Source organism: Sorex araneus, chromosome 10, assembly GCF_027595985.1.
Source record: "Sorex araneus isolate mSorAra2 chromosome 10, mSorAra2.pri, whole genome shotgun sequence".
Lineage (NCBI taxonomy): Eukaryota > Metazoa > Chordata > Mammalia > Eulipotyphla > Soricidae > Sorex > Sorex araneus.
This window is the reverse complement of record NC_073311.1, coordinates 61,963,422-61,981,314: the sequence shown is the minus strand read 5'-3', so window position 1 is coordinate 61,981,314 and position 17,893 is coordinate 61,963,422.

Sequence of the window (17,893 nt, the reverse complement as noted above, 5' to 3'; positions counted from 1 at the left end):
CAAATCGATGAGCAACAGGATGACAGTGACAAGTAATGGAAAGCTACTGTAAAGAGCTTAAATGAGTAAAGGAAAATTTATTCTAATTTACTCTAAGGATATAAGGTTTTCAAAGCAGAAAGCATAATGGTAGATAACCAGAGCGTTGTGATTGTGGTTTGTGCATGTGTATTTGTGTGTGTGCAAGGGGGCGGCAGGAGAGGAAGAGAATCTCGATCACAGTGGACTATAACTGATGTCATAAAACACAGGCACGGTTGTTGGGGCCGTCGGTGTCAGAATGGAGGTCATCTCTCAGAGGGCTTTTGGTCTAGGATCATGTCAAAAGGTGTCCACCACTAAGTTTTTGTTCCAAAATAAAGACAGTATGGGGGAGAGCACGATAGCACCGCAGTAAGGTGTCTGCCTCATACACAATCGACCCGGGTTTGATCCCTGGCATCCCACATGGCCTGCTGAGCACTGCCAGGAGTAATTCCTAAGTGCAGAGCCTGGAGAAACCCTTGAGCATCCCGGGGTGTGGACTAAACACAGGAGAGAAAGAAAGAAAGAAAGAAAGAAAGAAAGAAATAAAGAAAGAAAGAAAGAAAGAAAGAAAGAAAGAAAGAAAGAAAGAAAGAAAGAAAGAAAGAAAGAAAGAAAGAAAGAAAGAAAGAAAGAGAGAGAGAGAGAGAGAGAGAGAGAGAGAAAGAAAGAAAGAAAGAAAGAAAGAAAGAAAGAAAGAAAGAAAGAAAGAAAGAAAGAAAGAAAGAAAGAAAGAAAGGAAGGAAGGAAGGAAGGAAGGAAGGAAGGAAGGAAGGAAGGAAGGAAGGAAGGAAGAAAGAAAGAAAGAAAGAAAGAAAGAAAGAAAGAAAGAAAGAAAGAAAGAAAGAAAGAAAGAAAGAAAGAAAGAAAGAAAGAAAGAAAGAAAGAAAGAAAGAAAGAGAGAGAGAGAGAGAGAGGAAGGAAGGAAGGAAGGAAGGAAGGAAGGAAGGAAGGAAGGAAGGAAGGAAGGAAGGAAGGAAGGAAGGAAGGAAGGAAGGAAGGAAGGAAGGAGAAAAGAAAAACAGTATAATGTCTAAGAGCTAGAGCGATAGCACAGCGGGTGGCGTATTTGCCTTGCACACAGCCATCCCAGGTTCGATTCTTCCATCCCTCTCGGAGAGCCTGGGAAGCTACCGAGAGTATCCCGCCCACACGGCAGAGCCTGGCAAGCTCCCCGTGGCATATTCGATATGCCAAAAACAGTAACAACAAGTCTTACAATGACATTACTGGTGCCCGCTCGAGCAAATCAATGAGCAACGGGAGGACAGAGCTACAGTGCTACAGTAACTTTCAAATGGAAAGTGAAATAACACCTTGGTTTATTGTGTCTTTTCTAATTGTTTTAAACACTGACTTAATAACTTGAAAAGCCTTTTTATGTAAGATAAATGGTAGCAATTACTCTGGAATTAAAACAAATATATTAAAGCAGAATTTAATAGATCAAAATATGTCCTCTCCTTGATCTAAATAAGATAAACTTATCACTGCATGTTTATCAGCCTGCTGTGTGCTGGACAAGTGTGTTCACCAGTTTCACCTGGACTGTCCATGGCTTCTGTGAGACATGTGGAGGATATCCCATACTCACGGCGTCATCACCTACCTTTCCTGAGGACACTCTTCGCGAGTAGAAAATAACCGGTTCCCCAAATTTTCCTAATTTCTGTAACACCTTAATAGGTTTTTTCTTCTTTTTGTCCTTCCTAAATAGTTCCAAGATGAAAGAAACAGAGAAGTTTCTGATATAGCTAAAACCAATGATAAAAATGACTCAAAATATGGCAAAAAAAAAAACCTAAGCTTAGAATAGAATCTTAATGTGATCAATAGCCTATGGCTATATTGAAGATGAAAATCATTTCCCCTTCCTTGCTGTGTGAGTGTGTATTTGCATTCTCACTTGGTCTGTCCAAATGCCATACAAGTTCTCTTTTTTTTTATTATTCACTTTCTTTATTTGTGATGATATTTTCTCTTTTATGTCTCTAGAAAATATTTGAACAGCCTTTGTAATGCCAGGCAAGCTCCTGTTTTTCTGGGTGAAGGCTCCAAGACAACAGTCCAATATGTTTATGCAGAACATTGAATGTTCCACAGATTTTTTAAAAAAAAATACAAGTGCACTGCCCTCATTTTTATCTCAACTTATCCATTTCATGAGATATTTAAAGAAGATGATAAGAAGGAGCAGCTTCAAAGCACCTGTGCCGTGGAATGGTAGGTTTTTTTAAATTGATCATGAGAAGACCATTCCTTGATCATCCCAGAGAGGACAGGACGGGAGGTGTTTTTGATGACTTACAGTGCTCTGGACTTTGCAGCACTTCTCTAGCTTATTTACTGGAGAAAAAAATATCTTGGCCTCAGGCTATTTAGATTATTTTTATATTGATGCTATAAGTGAGAGGGAAAAATACCGCTGAGAATTTAATTCACAGCCATTTTCATATTCAGTAATTTTCCATCTCGCTTATTGTCCCGTCGTGGAAGGAGAGATACAATGGGGACTTACTGCTCTGGGAAAAACCTGCGTTTTTCTCTATCCTTTCTGCAAATAAGTGACGTGAAAGGTGAATTCTTTAGACCAAGTATTCTTTATAAACATGAACTTTTATTTTATTTATTTATTTATTTATATTTTGCTTTTTGGGTCATACCCAGCGATGCTCAGGGGTTACTCCTGGCTTTGCACTCAGGAATTACTCCTGGCAGTGCTTGGTGGACCATATGGGATGCCGGGGATCGAACCCGGGTCGGCCGCGTGCAAGGCAAACGCCCTACCCGCTGTGCTATCGCTCCAGCCCCATAAACATGAACTTTTAGAACTGAATGCCAAAACAAAGTTTTGCTATTTGAATTTTAAATCGCTATGTTTCCGGCTAGCCCCTCCTCGGATACCCAGACACAAATTAGCACTAAGTTTCCTGAAAACCTTGACTTTTCCTATTATCAAGTCAGGGTGACAGAGCACTGGAAGAGGAATCTGATACATGGGAACTGAATCACTTGAGATTTATTCTACTGTCCTTCGATACTCTCCTTATGCCGTAACTAAAGCCGTAATGCCAGGACCAAGTGTTTGATTTACTACTTTGCATAACCACACAAGCTTCCACTGACTCAAGTTCTTCCCCTACACACACAAAATAAACTCACGGGATATCTCCGGGACACTTGCTCCTCCTTGAAATCAAGAAGGGCAAATTTGCAAAAACTTGCAAAAAGCCAGGGAATGGGAGTGAGAGAAACAGCCCAAAGTTCTGAGTTGAGATCATTTACAGTAGCACTTTGTACCGGATAATTATGCTACAAATTCAATAGTTTCATCACCACAGGAAAGAAGTTAATAGAAGCAGGTAGAATTAGAGCGAAGTCGACAGTGCTTGCTCTCCACAGGGGCGCGGAGAGAGGGGCTGGGGGTGCAGGGGTGCAGCGAGGCTAAGGAGGGGAAGGTGTGAAGGGCCATAGGAAGTCTCCTTGCTATGAGCACGAAACTGTGAGTCTTTCCTGATCTCCCCTCTGCCCTCTGGAAACAGAGAAAAGGAAGCTAAAGGCCCTCCTCTGACCTGCCCAGGCACCTATCCCCAAGTCCTGCCAAGTGCCATGAAGAAGACAGCTCCTGCGATGGGACAATGACACTGACCCCGGCCGTTCCCTCTGCCCCTTCTCTGCAGCCACCCCCGATCAGTTCTCCCCTGCCCGACCTCCATGATTTCACCACCCGTCTACCGTCCACCCAGAAGCCAAATCCCCAACCAACCAACCAACCAACCAAGCCACCAACCTTGTGGTCGCCATGTCCAGAGGACACCCGAGTGCCTGTCCTCGGGAATCCGGCCTCGTCAGCCCCTTCGTCCTGCCCCTCCAGCCCCGAGAGTGGGTTTCTGTCCACAGCTCGCTGCCTTGACTGCAGGACAGGCACCTCTCCCCTCTCTCCTGGACCCCACTCAGCTCTCCCCGGGCTCTTCACGAACCCCAGCAGCCCCGGGAAGGCCCCGCCTCAGGTTGGCAGGAGACGCTCCACCACAGACTCCTCTGAGCACAGTGAGGAGGGACGAAGACCCCAAACGTTGACCCTGGGCTCCCGCACCTCGGTCTCGTGACCGCACTAGAACGGGCTGGGCCAGCCGGGGTGGGTGGTGGGGAGCAGGGGGCACCTGCTTTGGGCCGATCATGCCCACCCGCCCGCACCTCGGTTTACCTCCTGGCGCTGCGCAGGGGCGAAACGCACAGACCCCCACCCTCAGCCTGACAACCTGTCTCGTGTTGAAAAACAGTTCAAGGTAGCACTTGAGACCAAACGTGTCATTTTCCTTGTCAAAATGAAAGCTGTAAATTTTAAGCCTAATGCTTAATGTATCCAGATATTGAACATGGGGACTTTTATCCAGAGCTTAATGGTCTGTCTAAAAACAGCAGAAAAGATTACTTAAAAACTCTGGGCCTCAGAGGTCCTATAAAATTACACGAGGCTCCTCCTCCCCCTCCCTCCCTCAGCCCCTAACCTGTCTCTTCCGAGTTTTAAAAAAAAAATTATTGGAAAACACTTATGAGCTCTTCCTCTTATCCTTACCTTTGAGACTAAGACGGGGTGCTTGATTATAGGGGTTGGGGGGGGAAGCTGAGAGGAGCAAGAGGATGAGATGAAATTTTATTAGATTACAATCTAAAATTTTAATGGGGTTTCCACTTTGGGGAATGGATGGCAAGGCTTGTTCAGCATCTCCTCGAGAAGGAAGAGTGTATCAGCAGAGTCTCTGCCTTCAACGTAACATGACAATAAAGAACAGCAGTGCTTTTAATTTTTTTTTTTTAATTCCGAGAGCTGCAGACACCTGACTGGCACGGGAAGGAGGTCAGTGACGAGGACATTAAGAGGCGGATGACGAGACCGCTGAGAATCAAGGGCCACGGCTGAGGTTTCAGGGACGGAGCTGGTCCAACACAGATCTTGGGGGCGTGAGCAAACACCCCAGCACAAGCCGATCGGAGCCTTGAACATCCTTCTGCTGCGCTGGCCAGAGTCTGCGATGAAGAGATGTGGTCTCGGCGATGCAGTGATGCAGCAAAATCTGCTTGCAAGGTCTGACTGAAACAGGCCTACGAATCTCTGAGGACACCAGTAGGATGGGCCTGGCCCGAAGGCCATCAGGAGAGAGTGGTGTTTCTCAGACGATCGTTATCTTCCCGTTTTCTCTCTGTCCGGGGATCAAGACTGCTTTCCTGGGCCGTATGCGATCTACCGCCTCCGACCCTCTCCTGCCGCCTCTTCCAGGGAAGAGAGCCGCTCGTGAGGGGGACAAGATGTTTGGGGAAATGCAACGCTTCCAAGTTGCTCCTGAATTAAAAATTTCCAATATTTTTTAAAGCCCTATCGGCTCACAGATGGCAGCCGGGGCGTGTGTTTTTACCCTCTCGAAGAGCCCTCTCTGGTGCCACCCTTTCCAGTATCAGAATAACTTGGTGACAGAGCCCCCCGTCTCAGGACCCTTCCCTCGAAGCCCCCCGCTCAGGTCTGGCTTCCCTGCACGGAGCGGCCTCATTAAGGATGACTCCTGGGCGCAGGCAGCAGCTAATGGGTTAATGAGGCGGGGCGGCTTCAGCCTGTCGCAGCTGCTCCAGCAGCAGGCCCAGGGAGGCTCTGCTGGCTTCCACTCCTCGCTGCTGAGTGGTGAAGGGCAACCTGGACGCTCCGAGACTAGTCAGGCCGCAACCTATACTCAGGGACAAAAAAATTCACTTCCACCCAGGCCCCAGGTCAACAGTGACGCCAGGATCTATGAGAGGCAGTGGCGTTTCTGTATTTACAGTGGGTGAGGGACCAAGAAACACGGGTGGGGCCTGGGAGGCCGGACACAATTCTGATTCCCCCTCCGTGGTCGGAAAATCAAGGCCGGACCCGAGCTGATCTAGAAGTCCAGTGGTGGGGCTGGAGCGATAGCTCAGCGGGGAGGGCGTTTGCCTTGCACACGGCCAACCTGGGTTCGATTCCCAGCATCCCATAGGGTCCCCCAAGCACCTCTAGTAGTAATTCCCGAGTGCAGCCAGGAGTAACCCCTGAGCATCAGCATCACCGGATGTGACCCAAAAAGCCAAAAAAAAAAAAAAAAGAATTCCAGTGGCTGTCCGAGTGATGATTATATAGACGGTCACTCTGCTGCTTTCGGCAAGACTTCTTGGAGGGTCACTTTGGATCTCGGAACCATTCTGGGATGCGGAGCCTAAAACTCGGCTACTGAACGCAATCACTCTTCTCTAACGAGAAGGCATTCTCAGAGAGCTGGTGATTAGAAAAACGGCCCAGCACACAGCGGTCACCGGACTTGGCTTGGCCGTGCGGCACGTCACCGGGAGAACTCCAGAGACTCTCGCTCTCGGGTCCCAGGGTTCCAGCTCCCAGGCTGTCCCCAGAGGGAGCAGGAATTGCAGGTCCTGAGATACCCTCCTGGCGGTGGCCACTTCCCCAGGGCTCTCCTGCGTGTGTCCTCTGTCCAAGGCCCTGTGCGCCGAGCTCTCCAGCCGGGTGTGGCCTTGCCCCCTCCCACCCGTCCTGCCCAGGGGCCTCCTCCAGCCCGCCACGGCTTCTCCAGAACCTGGCGCAGACGGATCCTGCCCCTGCACTCGGGAATGTGTTTCTCCGAGGGAGCATCGCTCCTGCTCAGGGCTCCCGTGTGCTACCACGCGTCATTCCAGCCCGTCCTTAGCCCTCCTTCACCCCCCGCCCAACCTGGCCTAACCCAGGCCCCTGAAACTTAGCCCACTTCTGACCTCTGCTTTGAAAAAGACATTTTGACACGGCCCTATACCTGGTACATCAAATAGGTGCATGCATCAAACGTGGACTGATTTTAAAAAATCAATCAATCAATAAGGAAATTTATTTTTAAATGACTCCACATTCATAGGGGCCTGTGCATCACAACCCACAAGTTAAGAAGTGAGGCCTGGGGCTGGAGCGGTAGCACAGCGGGTAGGGCATTTGCCTTGCACGAGACTGACCCGGGTTCGATTCCCAGCATCCCATAGGGTTCCCCGAGCACCGCCAGGAGTGATTACTGAGTGCATGAGCCAGGAGTAACTCCTGTGCATCACCGGGTGTGACCCAAAAAGCAAAAAAAAAAAAAAAAAAGAAGAAGAAGAAGAAGAAGTGAGGCTGGGGCTGGAGTGATAGCACAGCGGGTAGGGCATTTGCCTTGCACTCGACTGACCTGGGTTTGATTCCCAGCATTCCATAGGGTCCCCCGAGCACCGCCAGGAGTGATTACTGAGTGCATGAGCCAGGAGTAACTCCTGTGCATTGCTGGGTGTGACCCAAAAAGCAAAAAAAAAAAAAAAAAAGAAGAAGAAGAAGAAGAAGAAGAAGTGAGGCTGGGGCTGGAGTGATAGCACAGTGGGTAGGGCATTTGCCTTGCACGCGACCGACCCGGGTTCGATTCCCAGCATTCCATAGGGTCCCCCGAGCACCGCCAGGAGTGATTCCTGAGTGCACGAGCCAGGAGTAACCCCTGAGCATCACTGGGTGTGACCCCCCCCAAAAAAAAATGAAGTGAGGCGTCTACTAAAACCTGCGGAGTCTCCTTTCAAACATGTGTCCAGTGCCTGCTGCTCCTTCCTAGCGCCCCTGGCGACGCCCCCAGCCTCCCCTCCCTGCATGGAGCTGGCCTCTCTCTCCCTCTCCCTCTGTCCCGAGCTGGCCTCTCTCTCCCTCTCCCTCTGTCCCGTGAGCACTGGCAGTTCTCACTCCTCTGCTCTTCACCCTCCACTGTAACTCAGGAGAGAAGCCGGAGGGGCCGGTGGTACCCCGGAAGGCTCCCCGTGACCTGAGCTCAAGCGGCAGACCTCTCCCCCCCCAAAGCCAGCAGTCTCCCCCGACTGACTCACAGCGCCCCCAGCCTCTCCCCTACACTCCCTGAACATGGCTTCCCCACACGGGCCTGGCTCTGCCTCAGCCCAGCCCAGACTTCGCCCTCAGCTGCCAGCCCTCTCTCTCCTTCTCCCCCTCGGTACTGCTCAGGCCTCAGGAACTGAGCATGTGTTTAGTCCTTTCGAGTCTTTCCTCTGTTCGACCACCGAGAAGGTCGTGAAGTCAGCCTGCGTGAGAGGAAAGATCGTTTCATTTTTCTGTTGTGCTGGGTTGGGGCTACACCCAGGGGTGCTGAGAGGTTGCTCCTGGCAGGACTTGGGAATCCAGGTGTGGTGCCAGGATCAAACCCAGGTGGGCCAGGTGCAAGGCAAACGTGCTACCCTCGCTCCTAGGGCTCCGCCTCCCCTCTCTCCGGAGAGATCATTTTTCCACTGCAATCGCCCCAGCACCAGAAAGAGCGTCTGGCATCTAGCCCTAGGAACTTTATGAATATTCAGCGATTGCATGAAAAGAAAAAGGGAAAAAAGTATTGATTGAAAAATAAACATTTTAGTTTGTTCAAAATGAATTGAATCCCAGAGAAAGAGAGAGAGAGAGAGAGAGAGAGAGAGAGAGAGAGAGAGAGAGAGAGAGAGAGAGAGAGAGAGAGGATTCAGGCACTGGCCTTGTATGCGGCTCACCCCACTTTGTTCTCTGACACCTCATGCAGCCCCCAGAAAACAGAAGCAGGAGGAAGCCCTGAGCAGGGCAGGGTGTGGTCCACAGAAAAAGAATATGAATTTTTTTTCTCTCTAGAGTTGACCGATTATCTTTCAGCCTTGCAGGATGTGGTCTACAATAAAGATTTCACGAACATCTTTTCCTCTCTAGAGTTGATTATCTTTCGACCTGAGTTACTTTATAATTTGCAGAACTAACTTCAAGGTAATTACAGAGATATTTTAGCAAAATTCAAATCATCCGAAAGACTAGTCGCACTGACTTTCGCACCAATCCAGGTCCATTCTCCCTGGTCCAGTGTTCCCTTGAGCCCAAGCGAAGGCCAGCCCCAGAAGGCCCCTTCCTGAGTGGTCCCGACACAGTCTATAGAGCGAGCTGACTGGCCACACATAGCTGGTCACAATACGGGACAAAGAGTGTGAATTTTTTTAACACTACTGCACACTGTGGTGACTTTTACACGGGAATAACACTGCCTGTTTGAAATGCTACCACGGCCAATTAATGTGGCCCCAGACTCCTTCACAGTTGATAAATACAAGCGATGTCTACAGTCAGAGTCAGGTAAAGGAACCGGTATGAAAAGAGCTTCAGAAAAATGCGCAGTGGTACATAGCCACTATTCAGCCCTTACACTGAAAAATTATATTAGTGCTTAAAATGACTCCTCTCGCTAACTTTCCACCCGACCCAATTTAATTTAACTCAATTTAGGCTTAAATGCTTGTACTCTGAACTCCACTGTCTTTGAGCTTCTTAAAGAGTAATGACATTGATAGTTGAGCCTGTGGACCATGTTGCGTGCTTTCTAATGTTATTTGCTGGGCTGAACCTTGCAGTGAAAAGCAACTATTAAAAAAAAATAAATGCGTGTGGAGATTAGAGTCCACATTTTGAAATGTCAGTAAATACAGTATTTATGTGACAGATCATAATGACTTGTAAAAGGCAGCCATATGTGTATCAAGCTCTCAGTCTTCCTAATGTTTTTTTCTTAAAAGGAAAAAAAAAACTCATTTTTAAATCTGAAGGAAACAGCACTAAAGAAGATCTTTCAAATTTTCTGAGCAATTCCGAGTAAGATCTGATCTCAGCCTGCGGATTTCTCCCTTTCAAAGGGAAACGGGGGGAACGTTTCCAACGTGAGCGTTACTGCCACAGCACAACATCCAGGGCAATAGGAAAATTTGAGAAAAAGAAATCAAGGGTGGAACATTAGAGTCAGTTGCTCCGTCTTTAATGTACTGTTTCACTACTTAACAGCGCCTAAAGGTAGTATGCCAGTGTGCTTTCACAAATAGCACCATTAACAGAATTTTACATGCCTAGGTCACTTTCCTTTGATCCCACAGAAGTCTTAAAACATTGTACAAACAACAGACTGGAGGCTACACCGCTGAAAGACAGCCTCTTCTGGGGAGCAGAGGTGGTCCCTGACTTAGCAACGAACATGCAAGACAATTTCAAACAAAGAACAAAGGCGAGTGATGGTCCTTCTGAAAACTGCCAAGGATGTGAGGTGTTTTCAGAGAGTGAAATCAAACGCAAGAGCATACACGCGGTGGGAAAAACGTTCTCGGGAGGCAGAACCTCTGCTTCAAAACTGATGAAGGACTTAATGGTCATCCCAGCCAGACCTTCCAATTTCATGGTCCCATATACATAAACCGTGTCTCCAAAACGCACTGAAACTGTACCTCGGGCATCAGCTTCCTTTTGTTCTGGTGCCAGTGTGTAAGAGATCTTTACGTGAACAAAAGCTTCTGTCTTTACAATAACCATCTTTCTTTAGAAAAAGCAAGCAATATACTTTTGGGATGCCAAATCGCACAATAGAGAAAAACCAAATGATTCCAGTGAGGTTTGATGAGCCCTCAGTAAATCCTACAACAATTCCAGTCACCTGTCACTCAGGAAGTGTCTCATAAAGAACTGCAAAGCGTCGCGACTGTCTGTTACCTGTAATATTCCTTTTGGTTCACTTGAGATTTTTTTTTCCTTAAAAAAATATATAATGAATGCATTCAATAATTGTTTGAATTGCTGCTGTGCATTCTGTCATAAATGGTTTATGGATAACCATCAATTGGTTCTGCTCATCAGTCTAACAAGTTCAATGTACTACTCAGAGCAAAGGATGACTATTTATTTAACAGCTCTTGGCAGGAAAATTTGTTGCATGCCACAACTTTACAAAGAACATTAAAATCAATGACAATTTATAAACCAAAGGCTGGGAATTATGCTTTGGATTCCCATAATTCATCAGAATAAAGCTGTCAGATACCTTTTATTATAAATTAATAGCATGTTGTCTACAGGGGCCGTGAAACAGATGTTTCGCCGGTTCAGTACTGACATCTAGTGGACAAGAAAAGTACATTCCTTCATCTTTGCCTGAGTCTGGACTTGCCCTCTTTCCCAGGAGCGGAAAAATCAAGGCTGCTGCGGTAGATTTTTATAATGAAAAAAACTATGTTTAAGCTTAAGCACTGTTTATCTGCATTTAAGCTCACAAATATGTCACAAGTTTGAATTTTAGTGATAAGCAAAAGCAGACCACATTCATGTAAAACCTGAGCTAACCAGACCTTTGTTTTTATCTCTTTCTATAAAGTTTTGAAATTTTTCACTTTTATCTACTTCTTACCCTTTATTTATAATATTAAATTAACTCTATTATGTAAAAATACCAAACTTCGTACTCCAGTGTTTTCAAAAAGAAATACAAATGCAGTTTTTAAACATAATTCTAAAATTAGCATTTACTTCGCTTCTCAAGATTAACAGCTTAGGGTTCACTTCATTGCTGTAAACTTTATCCCCAGTTTAGTACGACTTCTTAAGTAACTGCCAACTCACTGAGAGAGATCAACAGGCAGAGACTAATTTAAGCGCATGATTTGTAGATTTTGTTTCCATAAACTGCATTGTCAGGCTGACCTCCAGGAGAGCATCCCGTATCCTTTAAAAAATTCAAAACTGAGGGGCTGGAGCGATAGCACAGTAGCCGACCTGGGTTCGATTCCCAGCATCCCATAGGGTCCCCTGAGCACCACCAGGAGTAATTCCTGAGTGCAAAGCCAGGAGTAACCCCTGTGCGTTGCCGGGTGTGGCCCAAAGAGCAAAAAAAAAAAACATTCAAAACTGAAATTCTCCCCTGAGACACTGGGGACTTATCTGCACAATCCCCACAAGGATGCCCTGTGGAGCCCGGCAGGATTCTTTTGCGCCCCGGGTGGACCCAGCCGGGACTGGACTGACTTCTGCAGGGGTGTGGAGAGAGTCCTCCTCCAGAGAATCAGAGCAGTGAAGGGCAGTGCTGGGCAAAGTGAAGGGCAGTGAAGGGCAAAGCCGGCGCACTGCACTGCCGTGCCCGGCGCCCCGGGACAGCTGCACCTGAGAGGCCAGTGGGCCAGAGGTGAGGGGTGACGTTTCCTCTGTGCGTCTTTTTTTTTTAATTTTTTATTAGTGAATCACTGTGATGTACAGTTACAAACTTAAGAACTTTTGTGTTTGCATTTCACTCATACAGTGGTCGTTCACCCATCCCTCCACCAGTGTCCACTCACCTCCACCAATGGTCCCAGTGTCCCTCTCCACACCCCCACCCCATCCCCCACCACCCCACCCTGCCTCTGCCGCAGGGCATTCCCTTTTGTTCTCTCTCCTTTTGGGTGTTGTAGTTTGCAATAGAGGTATTGAGTGGCCTTCCTGCTGCCTTTTCCCCCAGCATGTGAGGCCGGTTTCCAAGTGTGGGGCAGACCTCCTGGTCCTTATCTCTACAACTCTGGGGTGTTAGTCTCCCCTCTGTGCGTCTCACAGGGCTCCAATCCCAGGCTCAAGCTTTGGGGGAGAGAAGGAGCCATCTCGAACTTAGTCATAACCTGGAAACAAGGAAAAGTGCAACGTGTCTCCCCCACCTCCCACTTCCTAAACTACGAAAGCCTTAAGGACGGTCTATGAAACCGCCTTACAAATTTTGTGAAGTTCGTAGAATCTCCTTCGGGGTACTTTGAGGGCCGCACACTACAATAGCGTCCGAAGGCCTAGGTGATTACCACCAAAGGGAGTCAACAGAACCGCGTTCTCTCCCTCAGTAAAGAAAATTAACTTTGAGTGTGGTGCGTCCAGCAAGCAGCCACAGGAAACTGGAAACTCTCCTCAGCAAAGGTGCTCACGTGCGCACCTAGGCCAGAGGGGACCCCTGCAGCCTTAGAAGGCACCAATGCGGCCCTGCCCCCACAGGTACAGCGGCAGCGGGGGTCTTGGCTTCCAGGGCAGCCACAGTTATTTTCCCCTCCCATAGCGCTTTGGACTCATATCTCAACCTCCGCTACCTGACTCTTACAAGGACAGCCTTGTTATCCCAAGCACATTAGGCCAGTGGTCCACCAGCCTATTCCAATCAAAACACTCCCAGAACTCACCCAAATCACGGTGAACGCAAGAACCTGAACAAGCCAAATGTAAGAGAACACATCCCCTGAAGGGCACCAGAGGCCCCACATATGTCACGGAGGAGCAGCAAAGAGGAAGTTAGTGTTCTTGAAGGGGGGCAAGGAGACCACCAGGGACCGAGCTCATCCAGAATCCTCCCTTGTAGCGAGAGGGGGACACTGAACGTGAATTGGAGAGATCCACCTCCGTATTGCTACAGCAACGTGAAGAAATAGCGCAGATCCCCACCCCGAGGATTGGATAAAGAAAAGAGCCCAGAAGCCTCAACAGGAAATAGCCACAAAAACAATCTCTCCAATAAAGAATTCAGAGATGAAATGTTGAGGGTGTTCGATGAGCTCAAAGAAACGGTGGAACAGGCATCCAGCAAATTATAGGAGGGCATGAAGGAAACAGTGGAACCGACAGCCAATTAAACACAGGAAGAAATGAGTGCAGAAACAAGAAAGCTACAAATAGAAGTGTCACTAATAAAGAATTTGGTAGATGAAGTTAAAAACTCAGTGGATGCCTCAACAGTAGAATGACAACAGCTGAAGACTGTTGAGCTTGAAGATGAGCTTCAGAAACCACACAGGGAACAACATACAATGGGAAAAGACCTCAAAATAGCTCTAGGGCGAATAAGAGATCTAGGAGAATTCTCAAAAGGAACAACAGAAGAATCATCGGAGTACCAGAAGGACAGGGAGGCAACCCCAATGAAGGAGTAACAGTTACAGATATCATTGCCGAGAAGTTCCCAGAGCTGGAGGATGCAGGCATCCAGACCCAAGAAGCCCAACGGGTACCAGCTAAAAGAGACCCTAATAAAAAAGACTCCAAAGGAGCACCCCTTAGATTCACAGGAGACTTATCAGAGGAAACCGTCCGAGCCCGAAGACAGTGGTGGGATATAGTGAAAAAACTCAATGAAATAAACGCCTCACCAAGAATATTTTATCCAGCTAGACTGTCACTCAGACTTGAAGGAACAGACACTATTTCATGGATAAACAACAGCTCAGGAACTTCATAGTCTCAAAACCAACCTTAAAAGACTTAAGGGGCTACTGTAAGACAAGACAAACTTCACAAGCACAAAAACCAATACAGAAAGATGGCATGAAACCCCATGACAATAATCTTTCTCAATGTCAGTGGTCTAGATGCACCAATTAAGAGACACAGAGTGGCAAAATTGATTATAAAACTGAATCCAATGTTCTGCTGCCTACAAGAAACACATCTGTACAGTCAGAACAAAGGCAGACTCAAAGTCAAAGGGTGGAAAACAATCCTTCAAGCAAATAACTCCCTCATAAAAGCCGGGGTGGCCATACTAGTATCCAACAACATAGATTTTAGGCTGAGAAAGAATAGAAGGGACAGTGAAGACCATTTTTTAATAAACAAGGGATATGTACAACCCGGGATGAAATCACACTCCTAAACATATATGCACACAATGACAATGAGGGGCCAGCAAAATACTTTAAACAACTAATAGACTTCAAGGAGGACATTGGTAGCAACACAATAGTAGTTGAAGATTTCAACACTGCTTTATATGATCTTGATAGATCAACAAGACTAAAACTCAACAAGGAAGTACTGGATCTGAAGGAAGAAATGGAAGAGAGAGGGCTGATAGATGTGCACAGGGCTTTTCATCCCCCCACAAAACTGACTACACATTCTTTTCCAGAGCACATGGAATATTCTCCAAGATAGACCATGTGCTGGGCCACAAAACATACCTCAATAGAATCAGGAAGATAGAACTTGTATCACCTATCTCTTAAGGCCATGATGCACTGAAGATAGAAGTTAATCACACGCAGAAACTGAGAATCAAATCGAACACCTGGAAATTAAACAGCTCAACATTGAATGAGTGGGTCAGAGATGAAATCAAGGAAGAAATCATAAGATTCGTGGAAACAAATGAGAATGAAGACACAAGCCCCCAGAACTTGTGGGACACAGCTAAAGCAATGTCAAGGGGAAATTTTATAGCTCTGCAAGCGTTTCTCAGGAAGGAAGAAAGCGCCCACATAAATAACTTGACTTTACAGCTCAAGATCTTAGAAAAGGACCAACAAAAGGAGCCTAAACCAGGCAGGAGGAACGAAACAATAAAACTTAGAGCAGAGCTTGGCACCATCTTGCCATAACCAGCAGTGAAGAATTTGGGCCGCTCTGGCAGGCACCCCCGGCTGGAGATTGTTCAGGACCCCAGACCGGGCCAACAACACCGGGGGTCCAGAGGGAGAAGGTACAGCTGGCATGCCTTCTCCTGATGGAGCCCCGGCGACACTGAGCAGCTACTAACATGGCTCCAGTGTGCGGGACTGGGACATCTCCAAACCTGAGACCTTTCCTGATATACAAAATATATGCTCAGGAATGGCTCCGCCACCCCTGAGCGTCCATTATCCCAGAGGCACAGAAACCAATCTCAGAACGCAGCGGCTGCTGGCAATTATAATCCTTTTGGTACCAGCAGCTCCTTGCAGAAGGTCTCCAGACTGAGAACTAAGCCGTGACCCCATGCCTGCCCTGGAGGGGAAAGGTTTTTCTCTCTCGCCTTTTCCTTGCTGGGCGGGGGGAAGGGTGTGGCGACCGCCATATCATGAGGACCACTAATGAGAGATACAAGCTCGCAATGATCCAATTTCTGGAAGAAATTTCCCTGGACTTAGTTGCTAAAATACAGAAATCCAAAACCGCGCACTGCAATCGCAGCCTCATATCTCTCCACAGCAGGTCTGTCTCTAGTGGGGAATGCCTAATAATCACAGCGAGTTTTTTGTTAAAATATTGAATGTAACCAAAATAAAGAGAAAGTAAAGTGAAATTTATCAGTTACACAGGTGGTGGGGGGAGGGATGGGAGGTATACTGGGGTTTTTTTGGTGGTGGAATATGTGTTTCAGCATTGTATAACTGAGACTTAAGCCTGAAAGCATTGTAATTTTCCACATGGTGATTCAATAATAATAAAAAAAAATTTTTTTTAAACCAAAACTTAGAGCAGAAATCAAAGAGCTGGATTCAAAAAAAAATCCAAAAGATTAATGAAACTAAGAGCTGGTTCTTTGAAAAAATAAGCAAGATTGATAAACCACTAACAAGACTCACAAAGAAAGAGAGAGAGAACTATAATAAACTAAATTCGAAATGAAAAGGGGGACATCACAACAAATGCCAAATAAATTCAAAAGATCATCAGAGATTACTTTGAAAGTCTATATGCCACAAAACAAGAGAACTTAGAGGAAATGGATAAATTCCTGGATTCCTATAACCTCCCAAGGCTGAACCAAGAAGAGTTGGAATACCAGAATAGATCTACCACTATCAAGGAAATTGAAACAGTGATCCCTATAAGGATACCCATGACATTCTTCAAATAAATTGATCAAACACTCCTGAAATTCATATGAAACAACAAATCCCCACGAATAGCTAAAGCAATTCTTGAGGGGGAAAAGATGGGAATCATCACCTTCCCCAACCTCAAACTCTACTACAAAGCCATAATAATTAGAACAGTATGGTATTGAAACAAAGGCAGAGTCACATACTAATGGAGTAGGGTTGAATATTGTTATACATACCCCCAAATATATGATCATCTAATCTTTGATAAGGGAGCAAGAAATATAAAGTGGAGCAATGAAAGCCTCTTTAACAAATGGTGCTGGCAAAACTCAAAAGCTACATGCAAAAAAAGGGGGGGGGGCTCAGACCTCTACCTAACACCATGCACAAAAGTAAGATCAAAATGGATTAAAGACCTCAACATCAGATCACAATCCATAAGGTACAAGGAAGAAAAGTCGGCAAAACCTTCCACAATATTGAAGTTAAAAGTGTCTTCACAGATGAAATGCTGCTAACCAAGCAAGTAGAAGCAAAGATAAACAAATGGGACTATCTTAAACTAAGAAGCTTCTGCACCTCAAAAGAAACAGAAACAAGGATACAAAGAAAGCCTATGGAATGGCAAAGTATGTTCCCTGAATACTATTCTGATAAAGGATTAATATCAAATATATACAAGGCACTGGTTGAACTTTACAAGAAAAAGAATCAAATTCCATAAGACGGGGCAATGAAAAGAACAGAAAATTTCTGAAAGAAGAAATTTGAATGGCCAAAAGGCACATGGAAAAAATGCTCATCACTAATCATTAGGGAGATACAGATCAAAACAACAATGAGATATCACCTCATACCACAGAGACTGTCCCACATCCAAAAGAACAAAATCAACCAGTATGGGCATGGGTGTGGGGAGAAGAGACTCCCCTTCACTGTTGGTGGGAATGCCAACTGGTCCAGCCTTTTTGGAAAACAATATGGGCGTTTCTCAAAAACCTAAAAAAATTGAGCTCCCATTTGACTCAGCAATACCACTTCTGAGAATATATATCTTGGGGGTCCAAAAACACACAGCAGAAACACCATCTGCACTCCTGTGCTCATTGTAGCACTATTCATCATATCCAGAATCTGGAAACAACCTGAGTGTCCAAGAACAAATGAATAGACAAAAGAAACCAGGGCACATCTACACAATGGAATACTATACAGCTGTCAGGAAAAATGAAGTCATGAAATTTGCCTATAAATGGAAGGACACGGAGAGTATCGTGCTGAATGAAATGAGTCAGAAGGAAAGGGACAGATATAGAATGACAGTATTCATTTGTGGTATATAAATATATATATGTGTATATATATATATATATATATATATCAGAAGAATAATATCCATGGCTAGGGAAAACAGGAATGAGGAGGACTGGTCAAGGGTTGGAACTAACCACAA